Genomic DNA, 27,320 nt, shown 5'->3' with positions numbered 1-27,320 from the left:
TTGGAACAGTCTGCCAGCGGAGGTGGTTCAAGCACCTACATTGAACACCTTCAAGAGTAAATTGGATGCTTTGGGCAGGGGACTGGACTCGATGATCTCCTGAGGTCCCTTCCAGCCCTGATGTCTATGAAATCTATGAATATTATGAAAAGATCAAAGTGACAGAATTTGTGGTGTAGTGGAAATTTAAGTTTCGACCAGCTGTGCTTTCCCAAGTTAATGTCACGTTCCTTTCCCCAGTAAAGTGTTCCTTGTTTCTTACATAAACTCCTTTCTTGCCTATGGGGAGGTATTACTTAAAAAGGTCAACCACCCAAGTTACTGAATTTAACAATAGCATCCAGTCAGAAGTCCACCAGAGCCTAGCAGCCCTTTGTCTCTTGCCATTCTCCTTGTGCTCCCATTGTGTTAGAACAGTATCTTGTTGAGCTTCCAATACTGTGCCCCTTACAAGGTCCCAGAACTTCAGAGCACCTTTATCCTTCAATCTATCCTCCCATGACACCAGGCCTATTAGGTCGTTGAGTTTGATTAGATCTACCTTTTTTAAATCTAGCATCCTAATTTTGCTGACCTCATGCTTCCCCTGTCTCAGTATCTAGAATTCTAGCTTATCACAATTGCTTCCTCCCAAGTTACCCATCATCTTCACATCCTCCACTAGTTCTTCCATGTTGGTCAAGAGAAGATGCAAGATAGATTAATCCCCAGTTGTATCCTCTACTTTCTGGAAGAGAAAGTTGTCCTCCACACAAGTTAGGAACTGACTTGACATTTTATGTTTGGCCTCATAGTTCTTTCAGCAGATATCCAGAAAACTGAATTCTCCCATCAGTATCATCCCTCAGCTTTTGGATAGATTTGTCATCTGTCTGCAGAGTGCGTCAGCCACCTCCTCTTCTTGATTAGGTGACCTATAATGAATCCCCACCCTTATATCAATGCTGCTTATTTCATGTTTTCTGCTTTGCCATCTTCTTCCTCCTGAACCAGGGAACAAGTGTATGTGCTTTTGACATAGAAGTCAACAACGCCACCTTTTTTCCCAACCCTGTCTTTCTGAAACAGAGTGTAACCCTCCATGTTGACATTCCAGTCACAACAGCTGTCTTACCAGGTCTCAGTAATGTCAATCAGATGATAGTTCTTTTCACAGGCTGTAACTTCTGATTCATCTTGTTTGTTCCCCATACTTCTCACATTTGTGTATAGGCATCAGATGTATTTTGAATTTTGACTTTTAACTTCCTTTTTGTGTCACCTGTTGTAGTCCTGTGGCTTTCTGGTCCTTTCCCAGAGTTTAGTTGCTTCATCAAGTACTTTCTCCTCTGGACTGCGTGCTCTGTTGCTTTTCATCACCATCCCCTGTGGTACCTAGTTTAAAGCCCTCCCTACTAGGTTGGCCAAATGATGCCCACAGATGCTCTTTCCTATTCTCATCAGACAGATCCCATCTCTTGGTAGCAGCTCTCCTCCCAAGAATATCTTCCCATCTGCCCATTTTTGAAGTTGAAACCTTCACATTGACACCACTGTCTCAGCCACACATATTCACTTCCAGGACATGATGATTTCTGCCTGGACCCTGCCTTCCATGGGAAGGATTGATGAAAATGCCATTTGTGCTTCAAACTCCTTAATTCTCTTGCCAAGAGCCTCATAGTCACCTCTTATCCACTCAGTGTCATTTCTGGCAGTATTGTTGGTGCCTACATGGCCAAGCAGGAAGGAGTAGTGGTCCAAAGGATGGATGGGCTTTAGCAGACTCTCTGTGATGTTCTGAATTCAGGCTCCAGGCAGGCAACACACTTCCAGGTTCCCAAATTTGTGCCTCTGTCCCCTGGCTGCACAAGGAACTTCGAAAATGTGTCAAATGCAAAAGGAAAGCACGCAGGCAATGAAAGAATGGGTAAGTCACCAAGAATGCATATGAGGAAATAGGAAGAACCTGCAGGGACAAAATCAGGAAGACAAAGATAAATAATAAGCTGCATCTGGCAAAGGAGGTTAAGGACAATAAGAAGAGGTTCTATACATATGTTGGCCAAAAAAGAAGGACCAAAGAAGCTGTGGGTCCTCTGTTAACAAGCCACGGAGAAATCCTAACCAAAGATACAAAGAAGTCAGAGCTACTCAACAGCTACCTTACCTCAGTCTTCACGAAAATAATATTAAGCTCCCATACACCTAATAGGGGTTATCTGGGTAAGAAAGAGGGCAAACTGAAGAAGGAGAAAATGAAAGAGATAGCCAGAGGGCTTCTGTTGGGTCTGAATGAATTCAAGTCTGAAGGGCCAGATGAACTTCATCCCAGGTTCTTGAAGGAACTGGCAGAGATCTCATCTTTCTTGTTATGTACATTTGCCTTTAGTATATATCCCAGTTTGGTGTAGATGCAGCATTCTTGATTTATTAACACAGGAAGCAGAAATTACAGATGGAAAATTTGAAAAGGTATGAGGGAATTAAAGGTCAAAGGAAAGTTTATGAATTTACTGATTGCTAGCATTAGATGTTTTAACTGATATGCAACACTTAAACAGTACAGGTTATCAAAGAGGAGGTAAACTAAATTAGTTTAAAGTATGTTGTCAAGTATTACTTTCCATTTAGTTAAGTGCAAGGGCTTGTTTTGAAAGATTTGGCTACAGAATGTGTCTTCCTGTAGAAGCCTGAAAAAATATTGTTTAGGAGCCTCATTACAAATGCTTGCCTTGTGACATTTTGTTACTCTACTAATGAAGAGAAATGAGTAATAGGTGGGGAGGGGGGGTGTGGAGAGGAAGGGCGAAAGAACTTTTATTGAAAATATTTAATCCTTTGTCAAATATTTACATTTCTTCAGAATTTTCCAGTGATCTCTATAGAAGGTCCAAAGACAAATAAAAATAAATTTGCCTATTTTACAAACTTTCATAGAAATTCAAAATATATAACTTGATGTATTGTTGAGGTAACTCCTTGTGAGACATGCAAAAACCAAATACATGCAACAGAGGTGAGCCATAGATTTATGTAATATGATGTAAAAGCTCAAATAAGGAAAACAGAGGTATTCAAATACATTAATGACACACAAGAGTTTTATAGCAGCTTGAAAAATACATAATTGATTATGAAGTATATACATTTCTTTGGATTACCATGACCACAGACATTAGAATTACATGCATGCATGCTATTATTATTGCTTTTATGTGCTATTCTTTCCCTCCCCCCCAAAGCTATTGAGTCCTAGCTATGCAGTTCTACAATATGCTGAGTATAAAATGATTTGCTCTGAATATTTATGCTTATCGTAAGTTATAAACAGATGTCTCATTTGTCCTGGGAGAAACCATTTTCTTCTGGAACAAAGTGCAGTCTTTCAGATGTCTATATCTGTTGTCCCTGGACAAAACTTTAAAAGGTTCAGACGATAAGAAGTGCTAACAATTTGTCCCAGGACACCACAAAATGCATCTGAACAATGAACAATAGCAGAAAAGGGGTAATGAATTCAGCTGCTCAGAAAATCCCAATAAGGGGGGCGGTATGCCAAACCCTTGATTTTTGTGTTACAGAACAAACACAGGCACAATTTATGGTCTAAATAATGTTGTTAGACTCCTCAGGTGCTTGTGCATGCCATGGGGTTTTTATTTGGTTTAGTTCTCCCTAAATTGAAATGGTGGGTTTTTAAAAACACTGCTTCAGTTTAAATTGACCTAAACCCCTGTGGTGCGTACACAAGTGTGGGGGTCCTTCATTGGGGGGGTGGGGGGGTTCTAGAGGAACAAGCGGTCCCTGAGCTGAGCTATGGAGGGGCTGGTGCTTCCCGCCATGGCAGCAGCAGTACCCCCCAGGCAGCACTCGGCCCAGGCAGTCCTGGGGGGGATCACAGCTGTGGAGTGAAGCACTGCTCCCCCCAACCCCCGCCCCTCTCCACAGCTGTGGAGGGAAGCACCGGGCCCCAGAATAGCTCAGGCAGGCTCCGGAGAGGGGAAAAAAAAGATCAGGTTTGCTACTTTTTTTCCCCATTCATTAGAACTTGCCTGCACAGGCTGCAGCCGAGTCACACAGTCACTGAGCTGGGCAGGGCCTGGTACTTCTGTATGGGGCTGTTGCACTTTGTTAGGGTAGCAAACTAAAACACCTTAGAGATGTTTTATCTTGCTACGTACCAAAGTCACTTAAAGCACAATACACTTCCGAGAGTGTAAACAGCAGCACCATTAAAGCAGTACAAAAGGACATTTAAGCCGCTTTAAAGGCCAATTTTGTGGCATGTACAAAGGCCCTTCATGATGAACTCAGCTGAACAATAGCCTAGGAGAAACTATACAGTAGTCCGCCTAGTAAGTTCACAAGGAAGTGACAGAAGCCTTTGTTTAACATGCAGTGAATTATATCCCATTGCTTGCCTCAAAGCCCAGCACTTTTGTGGTATATTGTATTCATGTTATTCCTAATGATGACCTTTGCTGTTGTGTGTTTAGTTACCAGAAGAGTTCATGAATTTCAAACATAAAGCTTTAAAAAGTAATTTCTTTCCCATTATTTTTCAACATTTTCTCTCTGGAAGGCCCCAGTTTCCTGTCTGAACTCTATTTCCTCATACACTATCCACAGGTGGATAGATAGTGAGTGCTAAGTGGTTTCTAGATAAATGGAAAAGCCAGGTCCCTGTCCCCCAAGAGCATATCAAATGCACAGAAAATGGAGGAACAAGGAATGAGATGAAGCAGACAGCAAAGTGATTGAAGAGGTGCTATTTGGCACACAACATACTCGTTATGTTTTCTGTGTGCGGATATGATTAATCTTTACAGTGCTGACTAGAATTTTTACATAATCCAGTGTTTTAAAGGGGTAGAGGTTCAAGTGATATGTGGATTATGCTACTAAGGGGATGCTAAGCAGATATAGAGGCAGGAGTGGAAGGAGGTGAAAGGGATGGGTGGTAATGTGAGTTTAGTAGTGAAGGATGCATTAGCAGGAAGGTAAAGCTGAAGGTAGCAGAAATTCAATTGTGGATCATCTGGATGGCAAGGACAAAATTAAAAGTATGTCAATACAGTAGTGTAGCAGGGGTGTGACTTGGAAAGCCCCAGGTGTGGCCTTAGGAAAGGGGGTATAAAAATAGACATCGCTGCAGCTAGTGGCTGACCATGCTGCAACCACTGGCAGCACAGCAGTCACCATTGTCCTGTGCACTGCCACTGCCCTGTTATGGCTCTGTGTCAATATCTAAGTCAATGGGAGTTTTGTGAATGACTTTAGTGAGGTGGGGGTTTCAACTGTTTCTGTCTCAGGTAAAGGGAATCTCGTCTCTGTGGTCAGGAGAAGTCAATGAAGCATCAAGATTAAGTGGTGGCATTAGGAAGAATAGTAGAGAGAGGAGACAAAATGCCACCAAAAATGCAGACTGACCAATACAGCAAATAAATCAGAAGGTATATGATTCAGTGAGCTGGACACTGATCTCCAAAGAGGTTTCCTGGGATCTAATTCATGTCTGCAGTAGTAATTGTATGGTATGGTACTGGTATTGGTATTGTATTTACTGTTCACTGGGGCAAAAACAGGCCAGGAGCCAGACCTCCTCCTTTCTAGGGCAGTGCATAGCTATTCTTCTGGTCCCAGATAGTTTTCTTGGTCCTGTGTCCCTGTACCTTCTTCCCCTGCAAGCTTACCCCAATGGAACAAAATGGTGACAACTTGAATTATGAGCTCTAGGCCATCAGAGTAGTCTTTGGGGAGTTGCAGCATTATCTTGAAGGGGTGGTCACAGAGTGAAAATTCTCCTGCCCATAAGAACCTGGACTATGTCCAAAAGGCTAAGATGCTGAAACAGAGATGGCCACTTTTTTCCTGATTTGGCTTTTAGGTAACTTACCAGCCTGGGTCTAGAAATAGAGAGGCAGATGCCCTCTCCTGGAAAGCCAATTATAACAAAGACTTGTCTCAAGGGTCATCCAAACTCAATCATGTTCTGAAGCCCCATAACTTCATTGGCACTATATTGGTGGTTGACTGGCCCCCCCTGCTTTGTGCTGCCACCAGTCAAATAATATCCCCAGAAGACAAGACCATCTTCACACAACAACCACACTGCATCCAAGATGGGGTCATATTTACACAGGATAGGATCTTGGTACCCCTGGTCCTAGCTAGACTAACTGTCCTTCACTGAAGCCATGGTTTCCTACTAGTAAGCCACCCTGCAACCAAAAAGACTCTCCAGTTCACCTCCCATTACTTTTGGGGGCCACAACCACACACGACAGTGCAGGCCTTTGCCAAGAAATCCCTTTGAAAGCCTTGTGGATTCCTCCAGACCCTCTGTATGTAGTCTCAGCCATGCTCCACAAAGTCCCTTGACTTCAGTATAGACCCGTCTGTTTTGAAAAGTTACTTTATGATTCTCACTGTAATGGATCAGCTTACCAAAATGGCTTACTTTATTCCATGCATGGACCTTCCATGAGCAAATGACTTTTCCTAGCTGTGATTGGACCACATGGTATATGACTCTACAGCCTCCCAGATTGTATCATATCAGACCATGAGTCCCAATTCATCTCCCAGTTCTTGTATAAAGCTCTGAGCCTACTGGGAATCTATGCCCATCTCACATTGGTTTACTCTCCCCAGACAAATGGGCAGGCTGAGAGGACCAGTTAGGTGTTAGAACAATACATCCATTGTTAGCTTAATTTTCAGTAGAATAACTGGTTCTAACTCCTAATGATCACACATACAATAACTCCAGACATGCCTTGACTGGACAAAGACTACTCTTTGTCAGCTATGTGTTGTACTCCAGCTTACTACAGATTTTGGTAAGCCCATGACTATGAAGTAGGTAAATCACATTGATAAAGTCCAGAGAAGGAATTAAAACAACACCTAGGAAGGGCAAAAGAGGTATGTAAGCATTGCCAGCCAGTGCATGCCTATTCTGTGGGACAGAAAGTATATTTGTGAGCTCAATACTTCCACATGGAGCAGCGGTCATGAAAGCTGGACCACTGCTTCTTTGGCCCCTTTCACATCATTTGCCAGATTAACCTGATAGCCTTTGAACTACAACTCTCCTGTATGCTGAAGATCCACCTGATATTCCATATGTCATTGCTCAGATCACATATACACAATTCTTTCCCACACCGTACCCAACCTCCTCCACCACAGTAACAATCCAGGGACTGGAGGAGTACCTAGTCCATGAGATTTTAGATTCAAAGTGGAGAAATTGCACTACTGAGTAAATTTGGAGGGACACAGGCCCAAAGACTACACATGGGAACCAGCAGAAAACATCCTGACCTGCTGAGAATGTTCCCACGGATCACCCCAGATCAGCAGTCCCCAGGGGCCACCACTGGGCTGGGGGGTAATGATAGGACATGACTTTGAACTTGGAGCTGCATCCTGGCTGCTCATCAGAGTCTGCCACACCTACAGCTGATTTCCCAGACTAGTCAAGACTGGCCTGAAGCCTTCCACCCTCTTCCTGGTTACTAGAATGGCTGGCTGAGGTCAGCTCTCCCATATATAGGGACAGAAACTGTGTGGGCAATAGGGCTTTATCTGACCCATGACCACTCTGCTGCTCCCTCTGGCTTGCTCCTAGACTTTGTTCTTGGCTTGATCTCCTGGCTTTATGTCTTAGTTTATTGGAAATCTTGCTCCCTGTCTACTCTTCTTATATCTTTGACTTACCGTGCTTTTGGACTTCACTCTCTGATTGACTTCCCAGCTACCTGAACTAGTTTGTCCCCCAGATTCTGCTCACCATCCTGAGCTGGGTTGATGCTTCAGCCCTTGACTGGTCCCAGACGTGGCTGGCTATGTCCTGCTTTGACACGTGGTAGTTAAGGCACTTTGCTGGGAAGTGTAGGTTCAGGGCTGTCTGCTTGAGAGAAGCCTGGAAACTGCATCTCCTACTATGCACTAACCTGAAAGATATTGGTTTAAAAGGTTGGGGGATGGGCAACTCCTCTTTTGTATAGCAGTTACAAAAAATTATATGCCTTGTAGGCATATAGGATCATAGGATCTAAAATTTACGTAAGTGGTCATGTAAGTGCTACTTAGCTAACTAAAGGGGGAGTTGGATGTGGGCCTCTTGCTTTTCAATAGATAATTGAAAAAAGTCCAACTCCATGCTGACAAGGCAGTATTTCATAGCTTTATCAGGAGGTTGGGTGTGCTCCAAATAGCAGTGGTTTACAGACAGTACTAGGAGAGATAGCTGACATGGTAATTGATAATGCGCAGTGGAGCTTTGAGGTTCTCTTCAAAATTATGGTTTCAAAATCTGGCAAAATACTAAATGTTACAATACAATGTGAAAATCTTTTGAGCATTATAAAATTTCCCCCTAACAGCTTGATTAATTGCTGACTTTCAAAGGCAGAGTTGCATCAGAGTGAGTATGAATTGAATTAAATAAAATATTAAGTAATCCATGGATGTACTTCAATAACTGTATTACTTTAGTTGCGTTTCCCCCTAGATGTTTGGCTCTTAAAGGGGCAGTTATGTATCAATTGGTAATGAGATTGGAAATGAGTCCTTGAGACATTTCTTTGCTCATTGGAGTGAACTAATATTTATATGGAAGTGTGCTATGCTATAGATTATATGTGTATGAAAATAAGTTAATATCATCAAACTAAATGCTCAAACCTACTTCTACCAAGTGCTACCTTTCATTTAATGCCTAAACTAAAGCCCATTAAAATTCACAGAATGAATCCAGCTGCCTTTGAATTTTCAATTAGGACTTAATTTGTACCTGCATTGAAAATATATGTGAACCAGTCAGTCCCAAGTGCAGGACTTAGCACTTGGCCTTCTCATTTGATTGATTGCAGACCATTTTTCCAGCCTATCCTGGTCATTCTGGATCCTAACTCTGCCCTCCAGAATGTCTGAAACTTCCCTCAACTTGCTGTTACCTGCAGATTTGCTAAGTGTGCATTCAATCCCATCATCTATATCATTAATGAAGATGTTAAACAATACTGGACCCAAGACAGATCCCTGGGTAATCCCATTTGGCACCTCTTTCCAATTATACATTGTATCATTGAGTACAGCTTGTTGAACAGGGTGATCCAACCAGTAAGTACATGTTACAGTACATTCATCTAGTCTGTATGTCCTTATCTTGTTAACAGCAGTGTTGTGGGAGATTGTCAAAAGCCTTGCTAAAGTCAAGGTATTTGATCCAAAATAACAAACTCCTCACTGCTCAGGTATTCTAAGCTCTTAGAGATAGATAGTACTTGTGGTTTCTGTTTCGATAAAATAAATAGTTTGAATAGCCTGTACTTCTCCAATAAAATTATAGAAGATGTGCAGGTAACTATAGAACATACTACAAGATCCATTTTAGTATACCCAGACAGGGCATATGGCCTTGCTTTTGTCCATTCCTGCATTGTCTTTATATGTGGTAGTGCTAGCTGTACCTGATAGTTAAAGTTGCCTAATGTTGTCAGTTATGACTCCTTTTTAATGCTAGCAGAATCATTACCCATTTAAGGCTGAAGATCTTCATGCTTTTTGTGTCCTCAAGCTGAATTTGTTTGGAAAGTTTCAGCAGAACTAGCACAACCATTTCCGAGTAGCAGATAATGAAAGACACAGGTAGCAATACCAATACTAATTTGTCAGGAAAATGGTCTCAGGTTCTAATATCAGCTCTGCAACGGATTGTTAACAAATCTATGTGCTTCAAAGGACCCAATATTGAGTGAGGCTTCTTTTTTGAGGGTACAAGTAAGTATTCTTTAGATACTTTACAGGTACCTGAGATAAGTGCTAGAATGGACAAGGTAATTTCTTACAGAGCAGAGAACAGATAGGACCCTTGATTCAGCAAAGACTTAGATTTTCTTAGTGTGTGCAATACAATTGGGAAAGACCAAATGATGGAAGGCCAGCAAAGGCAGATTTACAATCAAGGGCCTGTAAATCAGAGGAATCCAAAAATTTCTTCCAATGTAATGCAACCTTACCTGCTCTCTGGTAGAAGAATGGTGCTTCATACTCCAGCCATTTCCAACATGACCATATATCAGATGTTTTTGAAATGAAAGAGCTCTGTTTTAGGCTTGTTATGATGATTTTCCTTTTTGAAACGTTAATGAATGTATAGTAAAAAAAAAAAGGAAAAAGACAAAATGTAAAAGGTCAGTGAAGCAAATCACTTTTCATTGTTCTGATCTGATTTTTTTTCATGTCTCTGGTTATGAACATTTCCTAGAATTTGAAATTCTATCCCAATTTACAAGAAAAAAAGTTGAAATCTTGCAAGTTATTGTGGACCAAGGGAAGTTTCTCCCAATCAGCTCTAGTTCCAGCCTGGATAATAGAGGGCTTAATATTGTTATTTTGATGGAATTTCTGGGTTTTTTCAGTTCTACCTTCCTGTTATAACACAAGCCTTTTGATTCCCTTTACATGTCTCATAGCACCTACATTTACTGTTACACTCTTAATATATTGGAATATACAAACTATGTTGTATTTCAGCATAGTGACCTACCTTTGTTTCTAGAGTTTGTCAGAAAAAGGTAAAAGGAAATTCCATTTCTTTAAATAAAGGAAACTGTGTTTTTATTTAAAAATGCAGATGAACCTGTCCTTTTTCAAATTATTGTTATTATTTCTTCATTCCAGTAACGTGTAAGGATGCCATACAGTGATTAAGGCTATATTGTACCAGGGCCAAGTGCAAACAAATAAAACAAAGAGCACACACTGATAATGTGAGTTAATAAAGAAGTACTCTATTTTTCCTGCTTCTTCTTAACTCTCTGATTGCGCTGTTTTCTATTAATGAATATTTCATGGATACACTCACAATACACTTTTCAGTATTTGTGGTATTTGCAGTCTGTTCAGCTTGCCCATTTGCTACTCAGGATATTTGGCTGGTCACATAATCCACACACTAAAGTTTTGGTTTCCTTACTGGATAAACTAGTCAGTCTCTAAGGTATCTCCTTGCCTTCTGCCAGTCTAGATTATGGAAACTTTTCAAACCGAAGAATACCGGGAGTGAACGGACAGTCTGGCCTATAACATTTGCATTTATTTTTGTGTGTTTTATTTTGTATACATACTGCAGGCTTTGCAAGAAACTTCTTAACTTAAAATATTTACTCTTAAAATTGACCATGTAAGCCACTTTTACTTTTTATGGCCTATTGCATGCCTTTACTTAATATGAAGTTGATAGTGGTTTTCATCTTCATAAAGTTAGGCAAGTACACAGGTATTTGTAGGAATGGGGCCTACACTTGTAATCCAGTCTAGCCCACTAAATATATATCTAAGCTTAAGTCCAGAGGTGGGTTTATTGTTTTTGTAAATCAGCAATTCTCAACCAGGGGACTAAAATACCCTGGGGTGCCTCGAGATCCTTTCAAGCATGTGGCTGGTGCTTACAGTGCTAACACAATGTTAGCGCAGTAAGGTGTGCAAATGTGATTCACAAGATAAACCCAGAGATTTCAAATAGGAGTCCCTAGTATTAAAAGTGTTTTGACTTGCTGTGGTCTATTTGTCATCTTGGCAACAGGAGAATCATTTTATTAGTAAAAAATGAGTGAAAAACTAACTACTGACATTTTGCAAAGTTGCTTTGAGTCTAACAAGATAGAGAACCACTGCTCTATATACATCTCTATGCTACCTTTAAACTGGCTAACTCAGGCCAGTAGTTGGCTAGACTGCAACAGCATGGGCTGCACAAATCTGTCTGAAGCCCGGAGAAGGTCCTAGGCGCTGAAGCCTTTGTCAGACCACAACTACTCTGCTACTGATACCTGTGTGAGCTAGTTATATGTGAGCTTAGGTTCATCTCTACTTTGTGCAGTAACACTTTTGGACTGCAATAATGAGAGCCCCAAAGTGTAGCAGGGATTATTATCAATATGAATCTATGCAAAATACAGTTGGAAGAGCTTTTGAGTGATTGAAGAAAGATCAAGCAAAGGTTTTAATAAGAAAATAATTAAAAATTCAAGGCATAGACTTTTTTTATAATAGCCATTTCTAACTGCCGTGTATAAGCACTGGAATAACGTGTCCCTCTAGCCCAAGTGATGATAATGATATGGATTCCTCCAAGAAATGACAATAAGTGTTGGATTGCTGTTTGAAGGGCTTAAAAAAGGGAATAGTTTCTTTAATTTTTAACAGCAAAACCAATGGATACTATTTCTAAATTTTCTTCCTTCCAAAATTTCCTTTTCTGGAGATCTGTTTCAGTGTTCATGTTTGGACTCCTGGCTATAATATTTCATCCCAACAAGATTTATACTTCAGTTCCAATTCAGCTCAAAGGAAAATGACCACATTATTACTATATCCGTTTGGTATCCCCCTGAGAGTTGAACCCATATAAAATCAGCATTGTTCTCCATGCAAAAGCCTTTGGCAAGGATTCTTGTCTGGCATTTGCTGGTTTTCATCTGATATCCAGGTCTAATGGAAATGCTGTCATAATTCACATAGTGGATGGACAGCATCTAAGCACACTAATACTACATTCATCATCAGTGATCCATTTGGTGGTGAAGCAGTAATCACATGACACACAAAGAAGCAATGAGGAAGGATTTGGAAATGAAGTAGTTAGATTTGAACCACAACTTGATCTCAGGAACACAAAGGCAGGTTCAGGGTACAGACTGGCATGGAGAAGATACGGAGAAATTAGAAGGAGAATTTTATAGTATAGTTATACTCTGAAAAGTGATTATGGAAAAATGGGGGTATAGCTTGTAGCTGTCTTAGTTTAAAAGCAGAAGGAGACAAAACTCTTGTGCTAGAGGTGATATTTTTTATTTGAACAGCTAAGTAGTAGCAAAAAAAAATGTCTTTCTTTGCAAGCTTTCAGGTCCAAGCACCCTTCTTCAGGCAGAGGAGATTTCAAAGATTGTAAAAATTCTCCCAGGTAGAAAAGAATTTCATCCTGAACCGGGGAGGTAAAGGAGGGTGTGGTTCCCCTGGGTTTCAAAGTCTATTTGTGAAAAAGTTGCCTTGGAAAAATGGCACTTTCTTACTCACTAGATGTGGCTTTATCCAAAAAATTAATTTTGCATGGCTTTTTCACTCCTTTTAGCATTATAAAGATGGAATTGATAGAGTTGGGTGAAGTTCAGGTTATAGTGCGATTTGTAAACCAATGACAAAATTATTTACTAAACAGAACTTGTTACAACATGAAGCTGGTGATAAAAGGTGCTGAGAAATGTTTAGTGGGACAGTCGGTAAAAGCAAGGCTTATTTGGGTGATAACTTTTATTGGACTATAAAATTGATCCAATAAAAGATATCAGACAAACCCCTTGTTTCTTGCATTTTTCCATCACAGTTACAACAACATTTCAACCTAATAGTAGGACAAAGAAAGTAACACAATTTGTGTTCAGCTATTCATTTTTCATTATAGAGCTCTTTAATATTAATGCACTTGGTCAACTGCAGCATGTCTATGCCTATTTTGTAGAAATCTTTCTTCTGCATGTTCAGAAACTCATCACCAGCTGCTAACATTGCATCATTTATCATCACTTAAACTCATTCTACAACAGCAATCTTCCAGCTTGAGGAATAGGCAGAAGTTTGAGGGAGCCAGATCCAGTAAAGAAGCCAAATGGGTATGCAGTTCAAAGTGGGCACTGTGGTCATTTCAATCTGTGATGTGTGGGTGATACACTGATCTAGACTCAACTTTCCATAATGTTTACTTTCGATGGCCTCTCAGAGGTGCAGCATTTTAACAGTATTTATTATTTTGCCTGTTGAGATCACTTCCCTTGCCAAAAAAGTATGGTGGTGACCTTCTTGAATAATGCCATCTTCAATTTCTTTGGAGGCAAACACTGTGTGTGCTTTCACTACGTGCTCTGTTGTTTGGTTTTGGGATCAAGAGTAGTGAATCAATGCCTTAGTCTCAGTTATAATTCTGCTCATAAATTTTGCTGGGTTTGTTTGAAACTAGCAGCCCCCCCATGATTCCCCCAAATTGCTGGAAATGTCAAGTTGCACTCTTTTCTATTCAATGCTCAACATTCAAGGCACCCATTTTTCTGAATCCCTTCTCCTGCTTATGCACGGTCCTAGGCTGATGACCGTAACCTTAGCTATGTGCCTGATTGCTTATTTCTCATGCATTGTGAAGATGGTTTGGTGTGATGATGTCTCTGGGACATCCTAACCTTGGCTCACTCCCATTGCTAGTTCTCACACTTTTAAGCTGATCTGCCCAATATTTTAAGCTGATCTGTGGCATCTGAATGGACATCATCCTGTAGTGTTGCTACCGCATCCTCATGGATTTCTCTGAGGGTGAAGCATTTCTTATGGAAGTATTTAACCACTGCCCTGATTACAATCTTCCATTTTTCAACTCTTCAGTGCCTAGTTCACTTCAACAGATTCGTGCAATTTGTTGGACTCTAGTGTACCATTAAATAGGCATGGGATGGTGGGTACTTTTTAAATCCATGTTAATATTTTTCTCAGCTCTCAATGCCAAGTGAATAGCAGATTTAATTAAAAAATGTTTCTAGCCCTCATGGTTGTGGAGAAAACCTTGTAATACTGACCCAAACATACCACCAAGGCTTACAACGGGAATGTCAGGCAAAACGAACCTCAAATTTATTTCTTAAAAACATAATGATTTTTAAGCTGATCTCATGGCTTATTTTGTGGCTTGTCTCATGCTTTTGAACACTTTAGAGTTATTCCATTGTTCATTAAAGACATAAATGGAAGAAAGTGGAATCATATGGATGTAATGGGAGTATAGTTCAGCTTGCAGAATTTTTGAGGATGCACAAGAAGGAAAGAACTCAAACCCAAGTCCTAGGGCCCAGGCTGTCTTTATAAAGTCGGTAGTCAGGAAAACAAAAAACATATTTTTACTTGTAAATGGAACACATATGATCTGGAAATCATTGAGAGACAGTAAACAAGGGAACCACATTGCCATTTTTTTGGCTGAGCTTGTAAGACCTTACACTCAACTTGATGGCATCTGGGGACACAGGGACCCCTTGACATCTGGTTAGCAGACCCAGAACTACAACTACTTCTGAAATAGTCTGTAGATCAAAGAACCAATCAACGTCAGTCACTAACACATTCCATCAGAACAATACACTTAATTTTAGCTTTGCCTAATACAATTTAGAAATGGTGACACCCTGAAAGATAGGGCAAAGAAGGAGAATAGGAATGGAAAGGAAAGAAAAAAGGTGTGCATCATTTCTGAACAATGGAGCAGTCTTTGCTTTATCATTTAATGCACGGCTTCCCACTGTCATTTCTTTACATTGGAAAGCTTATTGGAACCAGCAGAGCTAAACTGCAGAGAAAAAAATCAAGCACATGAAACCATTCAGAATAAATAAATGCCACTTCCAATCATATGAAACTAAAACAATTTCGTTTAAAGATCTCAGTTTGTCAAACACTGAAATGAATTATGTCCTGTTGCATTAAGAGCTAAAAGCAGCAACTGGCAGACTCTATCTATTGCTTACACATATGTTCAGATGTAAACCTGAACTGAAACAATAGCAAAAGTATTCTGCAGCCAAGTCACCTGGGGGTGGAAAAAAACCCACTTTTCATCTTCTCCCACAGCCTTCAGTGTATGCAGGCCTGGATTAAGGTAATAGGCACCAAAGGTATGGCTACCATGACATGATGTGGACTGTGCAATGATACCCAAACTGGCTTAGGCACTGGGAGCAGCATACCTGTATTACTGCAGAACTCCAATACAACTAGTATAATCTGCTTGTCAGCAGGACAGATTAGTTTGGCAGAGTGCCATACTAATGAAGTTACATCTCCTCTGGTACCTTATCTAGTTTCTTCAGAGCAGCTTGGGTATCTCTGGATGGCCTCTTGGGATATGGACTAGACATACCCTGAAGTCCTGTGCTTAGTTCTTCAGCAACTGTAGTCATGTGGCTGCACCAGAAGTTCAGTTTTTACTTTAAAATAAAAAGTAAGTTTATAGTGCTTACTCATGTTTGTGAAGAAAATCCTAACAATGTGAACCAGGTGTAACCAACCCAGATACCTCCAGACAGCTTGAAACAATAGCTCTGAAAGGGACAAAGTGCCTCATTCATGCCAATGCAGTGCTAATTTCAAGACCTGTAGCATGAGGAAAAGTGTCGTCAGTTCAGCCAGGCTCCATTTTTGCAAAGTTGTAATACAGATGGTCTGGGATGAGGGCGTGTGCCTGAGCAGGAACAGAACTACAGCCTACTGAGAGCAAGGGAAGCTTATAGCATACAAAGTGAATGGATAACCAGTATTGTGGAAGAAATGTGGTCTGAACCCTTGCTGCCAAAAAACAAGGATGCTATGGCCATTGGATTTAGTACTAGGCTAGCACCTGTTGCCAGAAAGGAGATTCTCATACTACTGTTCCTGATGCTAGTTGAGAAGAGGGAAGCACCTGCACTGATATGCTTAGTGGGCTTAGGAATACCATATGGGCCTGGAGCAATTGGCAAGACCACGTAGATGATGAATCTCAAGTTTCAGCATCCGGCCCTGAGTATATAGCTAAGGGACTTGCGTTTTAAAATTATGTGTTCTTTCCATTTACCTCGGTCACACAGATTCTGGTAAGTAGACTCAATTCTATTCTCTTTTTTTCTAATAAGGGATCTTATCACATGCTCATCACTGTAGCCTCTGAGCACCTGCAGTCATACATGAACCATCTGCACATGTTGTTTATTCTTTCATCTTCTCCCTAGGGGGAGAAGTTGGATAATGCAGTACTGTGAGAGATATCTGAGCTAAGTCTGAACAAACTGGCTTTGATACTAGAAGCAGAATAGCCATAATAATGGAACCATTTGCCCTGGCTGATTAGCCCTGTTGAGAAGTCTTTTAACTCAATTAATACTTTTCTAGGACCTGCAATAGCCAGGTATACCTTGAGTATCTCTGCAGAACAGAGATGTGCAAAGGTGAGGGAGCAAGTACAACCTCTGCAGTGCCAGCAGCCAGGAATAGCCGACTGTTATATGCACCTGGCTTGTTGGTCTAGGGGTATGATTCTCGCTTTGGGTGTGAGAGGTCCTGGGTTCAAATCCCAGACAAGCCCAGATTTTGGTTAGGGGCTTACAGGACAAGCCCTATGAAAAGAAACTGAGGGCCCTGGACCTCTGCAAGAGAAAGCTGAGAGGTGATCTTGTGGCTGCCTACAAATTCATTAGGGGGACACATCAAAGGATCGGAGATGCTCTATTCACCAAGGCGCCTCTTGGGGTAACAAGGAACAATGGTCACAAACCGACAGAGAGCGGATTTAGGCTGGATATCAGGAAAAACTTCTTCATGGTAAGGGTGGCCAAAATTTGGAATGGGCTTCCGAGGAGGTGGTGCTCTCCCCTACCTTGGAGGTGTTTAAGAGAAGGCTGGACAGGCATCTGGCTGGGGTCATCTGACCCCACCACTCTTTTCTGCCTATGCAGGAGTTTGGACTCGACAATCTGTTCAGGTCCCTTCTGACCCTAGCATCTATGAAACAGTGCGTCATACTTTCTCAACCTGCACTGGAGGTCAAAGTCTGTGTAACTGAATAATTTAAGTAATAGAATATCTTAAGTTTCAGAAGAAAATGCTTTCTTTTCCTTTGAAAAGGCTCAAATCTAAACTGGCTTATTTCTGGACAAGGTGTCCAAAAGGGTTTTTGGGAAAATTAGAGGTAGCTGAAAGATCCCAGCAGCTAATCTTGCCATAAAATAAGAAGAGTTAGAAAGAGGCTGGCATTTTGTATTTTGGCTAGTCTCTGCAAATGGCAGAAATATTGTATCACACTTCCCTTGATGAAGAGTAAATACTTTTTAAATGATTATTTCATAGATGGGGAATCCTAAGGCTAAATACAGACAGTCAAAAAACCCAAGGCTGAAATGATTCAATCTTTGCAGGTTTCTCTAACCTGTATAGATTGAACCAATAAACAAGTGAACTAACGTTCACTTTTCAAACAGCAAAGGCAGCCAGACCCCTGCCAGTGGCCCATACCAGTACCTGGGAGGGCACTAGATTAGGGGTGGGCAAATGCAGTCCGGGGGCCGGATGCAGCCTACCAGGCCATTCTGTCTGGCTCGCAGGGCTCCTAAAATATTTTGAAAATTAAAATTGTTCTGCCTCTGGCTGCCTATCACATGGCCCTCAATAGCTTGCCAAAACTCAGGAAGTGGCCCTCCACGCAAAATAATTGCCTGTCCCTTCATTAGATCATGTCTCCCAGCCCACTGGCCACTGTAGAGAGTTGGGAGCAGTGTGATTCCCCCAAGCACACCCCTACCCCAGCCTTTGGGTCAGCTCAGTAAAAGTTTGTGGGGGGCAAAACCCACCCCTTCAGCTTGGCACTGGACCCCCAGATGGGAGTAGCCTGGCATAGGGTGGGGTGGGGAGGAGGGGAAGCCTGAAATGGGGGATTTCGTCCACCTGCCCAGATCTGGGAGTGGAGCTGGACTCTATCAACCCTCCTCTGTCTCCAGGCCAGCTGATGGGGGAGTGGAGACAGGAGAAGCCCACACTGGGGTTTGGCTCTGTCCCTGGCACCTGGGACCAGGAGCATAGCTGGAGTCCTGCAGCCATGACCCCTCCTCAGTCTCTGGACTGCAGATAGGGGACCCAGTCTCTGGGCTGGCTGGGGGGTGGGGGAACCCTGCACCAGGGCTTGCACTGGCCCCCCCAGAGCCAGGACCAGGAGCACGGATGGAGTCCCCCAGCCACAGCCCCCTCCTCAGCCAGCCAGAGGAGTGCTCTGCACTGTGCAAGGGAGCAGAGGGGTGGGGCAGACCCTGCTCTGCTGGAACAGACAGCCCAGCCCAGGGCTGTCAAGCATCCCAGAATACTGGGGGACTGTGAGCTAACTTGAACCAGGAAGGGATCTGGGACAGAAGTTCTGTAAACTGGTTAGACTTAAATCAGTTTAGTTTGATACTGCATCCAACCAGGTTTATCTTAACCAAGTTTTGACCATTTTGAAAGCAGTTTAAGCACACTGAACTTCTGTTCTGTTACAAATTTAAACCTGTTTCTGATCACTTCAACGTTTATATGTAACTTCTGTCCCTAGCCTAATAGTTTGCAAAGATACTTTTTTTCAAGATCTCCGTAGGCACTGACTTTGCAAAATAAAGGCTAAAGATGAGATTCTTCTAGAAGTACTAAGAAAAATTATTTTTAAAGTAAACACCCAAAAGACCTAGTATCTTTTATCAAATTATTATAATGTTGTATAACTCATGCAAGAATAATTAAATTGTCTCAAGAACAATGTTAACATTTGTTTCCTGTTTTAAGCAAAATAAGAAATGAAAGTAATTTTGATGGAAATATGTTTGGCCATGCAGCCTAGCCCAAATAAATGCTTCCCCCCCACAATTCCTTGCCCTTTTTAAAAAGTAAATACTCCACAATCAAAAGGGGTTTTTTTTACCTCTATTTTGAATTCTATTGCATTGCTAACTCTATTATGCACAAGGCAATGAACATTTAACACATGTACCTCAGTACAGGAAGACATAAGGCATTTATTATAAATGAATTCCAAATAATTAGTGTAAGGATCATGAAATGTACATAGAAAAAAAACCTGCCCAAGATGTACTGCAGGCAGGAGGGGGTCTAAGACATTAACAGGCAATCTGCACTTCTGCTGATCTCGTAGGACTTCTGCTACAGGTGGTTCATATTTCTGGAGCAGAAAAATACGCTGTATGAAATAGAACAGTGCTCTTTAAAAAATCCACTACACTGCTTAAGCATTTGAGTTCCCTTACCATATTGTTCTTGAAAGGGTGGGCAACTGGTTTATGAGTGTTATTACCTCACTTTGGAGAAGGATTGCCTTTCATAGTCTGCACTCCCACCCTACTCATGTGTCATTTTCTTTGCTGGAGGAGAGTGAAATCAAAGCAATAAAGGAAAGAAAATAAAAAGATAATCATAATTGAAGGCAAGAGTTAATGGAGTTAAGAAAGGAATGTGTTAGGTACAAAAAAACCTATTAAGATTGATTTGGCTTTATTGACATTTTTTCCATATAAATTTGACAGTTGTTATGGCATTTTTCCAAAGATACTTAAGAGAAAAGTTAGAAAATCCCCTATAAAAAAATCTTTCTGTGTCATACTCCTCAACACACTCCAGCATACACCACTTTTCATTTTTTTTCATGAACAGAACTCCTTTGTTTCTAAAGGGTTTCTGTTCTCTCCCTATTTATTCTCCGTCTGAAGTTAAGCATATACTTAACTGTTGAATCAGGGTCATAGGAAAGAAATACCTTTTTGGATAAACAGAGGTCCTAAAGAAAGAGAAATCTTTGGGATATTTTGTTTGAATGGGATATTGTGGTTGGGCAAAAGGAACATGTCTTTGAACAGAAAGTTGTTCCAAAATTCTGGCAAAGCTCACACTTTTTCAATCCTATGAAGCTGATTCCCTCTGTGAAGTACATATTTTTTCCAAGAAGGATAGCTTTGTACTGCCACAACTCCCTAAAATTCGCCTTGGGCACGCTAATGCTATTATGCAACCCATGTGATGCTAAAGAAAAACATAGCAGTAAAACATTTACTTCCACAAACTTTCAAATTGACCACTAAATGTAGTTAACACAAAAAAGTTGATAAAATTTATTGGGCCACAAAAAGACAAAGTAAAGATATCAAGCATTAATAGACCACCTTTAAAACTTTTCAGTGCTTTTAAAAGCCTAAACAAAACTGTCATTTAAATACGAGCACCAGGATAAGAACATGAAAGCAAACGTTAAATACTTTTATCTATTTTTAGAAAAACACTTCATACAAAGTATACTGTAGCAACTTGAATCTGCCTGATTCTTTGTCAATAAATATCAAAAGCCTTTAAAATACAGAGGTATTTCTCCTTAGTTAATATCCAGTTCTGAGCAGTTCTAGTGAAACAGGAACCTTTTGATGCCTTTCTACTAGAAATGTCACAGTTACCACCATAAACTTGTAAACTACTTAGCAGCATTTCAGTCTGGGTGTAAGGCTTTTGGATCATGATTGGCAACATATGAAGGACTTTCTGACTTTCAAGAAAGTCATTAATCAAAGCATTATCATTAATAAATATGCTACTTTATTTTGAAAATGTCATGCATTTTGGGGTGCCAGTATACTTTAGGTGCTAATATTGATATATGATTAATCAGGCCACTATATGTCATATGTGATATGTTTGCAAAGGAATTGAACACAAAGAGAAACTATTCTTCTATATGTACACACTTGCCTTTGCCCAAAAAGTCATTTGTTCTTAAGAATATTTTAATTTGATTTATTTTTTTCTTTATGTATTGGCTTAATGTAATGCTTTGTGTGTTCTTGTAATACTTATATTCTATAAGCACACGTTATAATTTGAATTTTTATCATCTATTTCTTGAATAAAAATTCCATGTAATTCAGTCTTAAGAAAATCTGATCTTTCATATTACATTCAATTAAAAAATGCATCAAATACTGCAAGAAAATGCTCAGCTTGTGTGTCATTTATTCATGGAATAATATTTAATATGTAATCAAGTACTTAATTCAGTATTGAGAACTGTAGAAGGTGGGTTTTTTGTAAGAATGTTAGGATAGCATTAGGCTAGAATGGAAAATTATTTATCTTTGGTTCATAAAGCCACAAATCAAAGATTGAGAACTCTCTAGGATTATAGAGACATAGGGCTGGAAGGGACCTCCAGAATCATGTAGTCCATCCCTCTGCATGAGGCAGGATCACTCCTATGTAAACCATTATGTACAATTCCTTATCTAACATTTTTAAAAATACATAATCAACCATATCACAGAACTAAAAGAGATATCACCTATAAATTCCAAAAGCACCCTACCCTACCATAGGGGAAGTGCTGTCAGTGTCCTGCTCCTGCTTGAGAAATCCAAGGAAGAGGGCCATGACGTCTGCCGCAGATGAAGGTAACCCTTGCTTAGTCTATACCAATTTGACTATGGGGTAAAATTCCTTCCTGACTCCAAATGTAGCAATTGGTCTGATCCTGTGTGGAGGGGCAAGACCACCTTGCCAGAAACCTCTGGGTTTGAGTTCTGGGAGAGGCACTGGCACATCCCAGCTCAAATTCCCAGCTTTGGTTGCAGCCAACACCCAATGCTTCTGAGGAAGGAAAAAAACCCCCCAAACCATAGAGACGTGTAACAACAGGAGGGTAAAACAATTCCTCCCTGGCCCTATATGCCAATCAACAAAGCCCAGAAGTATGAGAAAAAGCAAACACCCATCACTCTGCTTTATAATACAGGGACAGGAAGCATAACTCTACACATTACACCTACCACACATTTACCTGGACGGCCAGAACGCCTCTGTCATCTGCTAGGATGTGGTGCTGGTTGCTGCAGCTCCTTTTTACTCCCAGCCCAACCCCTGAGCGGGGAGCTCCAATGCCAAGCGTGCTGGGTGATCTGATCCAAGGGGGCTTCTGTCCAGGCCTTGCTCTTCTGGTCTGTGTGTGTCTCCCCTCCAACCCACATTCCCACCCCACCTCTCCTGCAGTTCCTTAGGGACACCCTCAGGATTGGGGAGCAAGGATCTGCCTGGGAGTGAGGACCTTCTAATATAGCTGTGAGTTATTGAATGAAGGTATTGCAGATGGTCTCGATAATTTTATCTGACAAATTTTGAAGAAATGGTTTGTGATGATTTTCCTCCACTTCTTTTTTAGAAGCTGAAGGTATCACAGTTAAATCTGCTTTACTTCAGTCTGTCTGTCTTATTTGCTAGCATGGTGCATAAAGGAGAACTGTGAAAAGACAAATTAGCAAACTTCTAGACAGAAAGGCAGAAGATAAAGCTAGATAGCACCTTAGATTGTTGGTTCAGTCGGTTTAGAGAAACATGAGCTTTCATAGGTAAAAATTTATTTCACCCTACCTTTTAACTGACTTCAGACTAACAGAGCTAAGCACTGGACACAAATGATTAGATTCATGAAGAAGGCACATGACCTCCTTTTTGTTCCCCAGTATGAAAGTTCTTGGTGGGGAAATAGCAACAATTATGAGGTTTTAAAATTATTATTCTATTATTTTTTAAGTAGGAAAAAAGAGAAAGTCTAAGAATAGTAGAAACCTCATGAGGAATGGTTAGAGGATAGAGGAAACTTGTACTTGGGACACTTCTACAAGTATTTATAACTCTGAAGGAAGTAATGGGCCATTAGATCATCTCAACTTATTTACTGTATATTATAACCATTATTTACTCACTTCAGTATGTACCCAAGTACATGCATTCCAACATAAGATCTTTTCATTTGGAAAGGCTTTTAGCAGGTGGGTTTAGTTTTGGGTATTCTTTATTTTTATTTCATTATTTTATCAGTTCTTTGATATTGTGAGCTTCCCTGTGTCTTTCTGGGGAGGATGGCATAAAAATCCAATCCATTAGGCAATAAATATTGATTCCAATAATCTTCATTTTAATAAAACAAATCTTTTATGTAGCAAACAATATCTTCCAGGACTTGTCAGGACTTGAAGAATTTATGCATATGACCAACAAATTATTTTCTAGTACAGTTGAATAGAGCACTTAGGGTATCTATTAGGGGTGCACCAATAGAGATTTTTTGAGCCAATAATGATGGCCGATTTTTAAGGAGCCATATTGGCTGATACCAATCTGATTCAAATATGCAACTGGGCAGCTTGGAGACCAACATCAGGCTGGTATGTCTGGTGTGGGGGAAGAGGCATGGTGGGGGCAGATTGAGGGTCCTGCAGTGAGGGAGGCAGTGGGGCTGGGGCAGGTGCTGCTGAGCTGGGGCGGGGTGGGGAGCAGGACAGAGCAGCAAGCAGCTCATCTGGGGGGCATGGCAGGGGTAGCTCCCACCCTGCATGCACCCTGGGGGGCATGGGGAGGAGTGTGTGCCCCCAGATCTGTGTGCAGGGTGAGGGTGGGTTGCCACTGCAGGCTGGGCCAGTGCCGGGCTTTTTCCGCTGTGGAGGCTGGGCTGGGCTGGGCTGTGCTCAGGACACTCAGCAGTGGCACTGGGAGGTAGTTTAAGGGAGGGGGATGCAGCCACATGAAAATTAGCTGTAGCCCCCCCATAGCACCTCTCCCAGCACCACCTCCACACACCCCAAGGACAGCCTGGCCCAACCTGCCCTCCCGCCACCAGGAAGAGCCTGGCACAGCTCCTAGCCCCAGCCTTACCCCACTCACAGAAACATCCAGCCCCACCCCACGCACAGATCTGGGGGCACATGCTCCCCGATGCCTTCTGGGGTGCGTGCAGTGACAGTAGCTGCCCCCCCCCATCCCTGGGTGACCTGGTCACAGCTCCATCCCATTCCTGTTCCACCCCAGCTAAGCAGTGCCGACCCCTGCTCCACTCTCCCCTTCACCACAGAGGCCCCGATCTGTCCCCCCATGCCCCTTCCCCCACAACAGACTTACAATCTAATGCTGCTTTCCAAGCTGCCTGGCTGTGCCCCTGGCTGCGCACATGCATGGAACATTTATTGGCCACATTATTGGCCACATCAGGCAACTAAAGCCAGTTTCAGATACTGTCAATTTTCCCTATATTGGTGCTGATTCGATATGAGACTGATGTATCAGTGCACCTCTGCTGCCTATACATGTGCAGCGAGACTGCTCCAATATACTGTAATTACTGCACTTCAGCAGACTCCAGTGTCTCATGTATCAGTGTCCCTGTGCTAAAATAAGGAGATGGGGTACTTTAACTAAACGTGTTTAATGAGCTTCAGTTGAAGCACCCCCACCACCATTTTTCAGCATGGGGATGCTGATACATGAGACACTCTGGGCACTTTAATTAGAAGGGGTCTCAGAGCCACTTCAATTACAGTGCCTCTCCCCAATCACAGAGCACATGTATAAATGCAGTTACTGAACAAATATAAAATGTACAAGTTATTTTTCCATATGTTCAATATGAAAATATGTACAAACATGCTTAAGCTTTGTAAAAAATAATGAATATGCAGAATTCTGTCTATACCAACTCTACCTTACTTTATGTTAGTCTCTGGGAGTGTCATCTACATGTGCATTAACACGCTTTAGTTAATGCGCATTAAATCTAGTACCTACATTGGGAGGTACTAGGAAAATGTGCAGTAGCATATCTTAATCCGCATTAACTAAAGAGAATGCTTTTTAAGTGATGCTTAATTTACGTTAGCCTATTTTACTTTGCAGTAAGGAAAACACATGCTTTTTATGGATGCTTTCATGCACATTAAAATAGGCTTACGTACATTAAAGCACACATCCTCTGTCAATAACAATAAAACCAACGGACAGATCTTAGCATTTATAAACTAATGCTATACTTCCCTATTTTAGCTCATGCAGGAAGTGTGTGAGTTTTTTTCCCCCCAAGAGAATATGGTTCCTATGGCTCATTCCTTTTTAGTTTAAAAGCCTCTAGAAACAAGACTGTTTCACTTTGGATATCATTTCCAAGGTAGTCACCTCATTGTATTGGGAGGAAAAACCTGGAGCACCCTTATAGGCTCGGCAGTGCTACGTTGGTTAGCACTACAGAAGAAAAAGACTTGGGGGTCATCATTGACCACAAGATGAACATGAGCCTGCAATGCGATGCTGCGGCTAGTAAAGCGACCAAAATGCTGGCGTGCATCCATAGATGCTTCTCAAGCAAATCCCGGGACGTCATTCTCCCCTTGTACTCGGCCTTGGTGAGGCCGCAGCTGGAGTACTGCGTCCAGTTTTGGGCTCCACAATTCAAAAAGGATGTGGAGAAGCTTGAGAGAGTCCAGAGGAGAGCCACGCGCATGATCAGAGGTCAGGAAAACAGAACTGACGATGACAGGCTGAGAGCCACGGGACTCTTTAGCCTGGAAAAGCACAGGCTTAGGGGCGATCTGATGGCTACCTATAAATTTATCAGGGGTGACCACCAGGATCTGGGGGAACGTCTGTTCACCAGAGCACCCCAAGGGATGATGATGACCCCAGCTGACTTCCTGCCCTTTGGGCAGGGGGCTGGACTCGATGATCTCCCGAGGTCCCTTCCAGCCTTAATGTCTTTGAAATCTATTGTGATGGTGTGACAAACTCGTTTAAATTGTAGCTGTTTAATTTGTTTCTGGTATGTGAAATATTTAAAGGGTTTTAATTTAAATAAAAAAGGATGTTTCTGTGGATGGATCTAGAATTTTGAAAAGGAGATGTGGTGCATCATCGCAGATAAAACAACACATATTTTTCTCCAATTAAAAATAAATTAGAAGCATTACTAATAAGCTAGGGGCCTAGAGCTATATTATTTAGTTTAAAACTGAAGCAAAAAAATATATATCTTCTTTGGAATGAGTTAAAAATGATCTTCAAGGATGTGAAATAGTAGCTTCATTACCAGGAGCAGCTAACAGACAGCAGAATTGCAGGAAAAAGGATAGCTTGATTGGTGGAACATCGAGACTTAAAAAAAAGAAGAGGGGATCATTAACACCTGTGGAATGAAGAAATCAGGGAGATTATAAAAATCTCAGCATGAAATCAGCTGAGTCCCTCAAAACTGCCCTACTAGAAATACTGCTGCCACTGCCAGGCAGTAGGTTTTAAACTTTAGGTGGACCAGGAATCAAGGGATGCAGTGTAAATGCATCAGTGCACCCTCCTGGATTTGCCCCGGGTGTTTCTTTTGACAAGTCTGATTCTTTATAGAAAAATGTCTGATCACCAAAGAGAAACTATTAGGGAACCACTGATTTCTGGTTTTCAATTTTCTCTCAAGTCAACATACCAACTACTGGCCCTCTCTTTCTTTTCCTTCAGAAGGCCTACTTTTAGGTATCTAAAGATACAATATAAACAATCAAGAAGACCTTCCATAGAATTTTTAGATAATGTAGTGGACATTTTGTCTTTCTTGAATATAAATTGAAAGATGATTTAGTGAAGTGGAAAGACTTTTGACTGGACCCTCTAATGTGCAGTGACTGCTTCTTGCAATAGAAATGCTTTTGCAGATGTGACCATATGTTCAACTAGCACAGTTTCACTTTTGTGAGGCTGCTTATCAGAACATGGTAACATCATCTTAAATGCCACTTGAATTGTCTTTAAGATAGGATACAGAAGATACATGATTTTACTTGTCCTAAAATGCGTCATGTAGTGTTATGAATTTAAGTAGAGTTTCACCGTATAGTCTTAATGTCCACAATATTTTTCACTGAGAAATTCTG

At 41.2% G+C, this 27,320-nt stretch overlaps 1 non-coding gene across 1 annotated transcript; it reads left to right on the top strand.

Moving 5' to 3' along the window:
* The first annotated feature begins 17,080 nt into the window (after positions 1 to 17,080).
* On the top strand, positions 17,081 to 17,152 carry TRNAP-UGG. Its single transcript has one exon. It is a non-coding gene; the product is annotated as a tRNA-Pro (tRNA).
* The last annotated feature ends 10,168 nt before the right edge of the window (positions 17,153 to 27,320 follow it).

The sequence above is a fragment of the Crocodylus porosus genome, unplaced genomic scaffold, assembly GCF_001723895.1.
Source record: "Crocodylus porosus isolate Cpor-Errol unplaced genomic scaffold, CroPor_comp1, whole genome shotgun sequence".
In the NCBI taxonomy this organism is placed as follows: domain Eukaryota; kingdom Metazoa; phylum Chordata; order Crocodylia; family Crocodylidae; genus Crocodylus; species Crocodylus porosus.
Note: the sequence above shows the minus strand (reverse complement) of the source record. Positions and strands in the feature narration are given on the sequence as shown.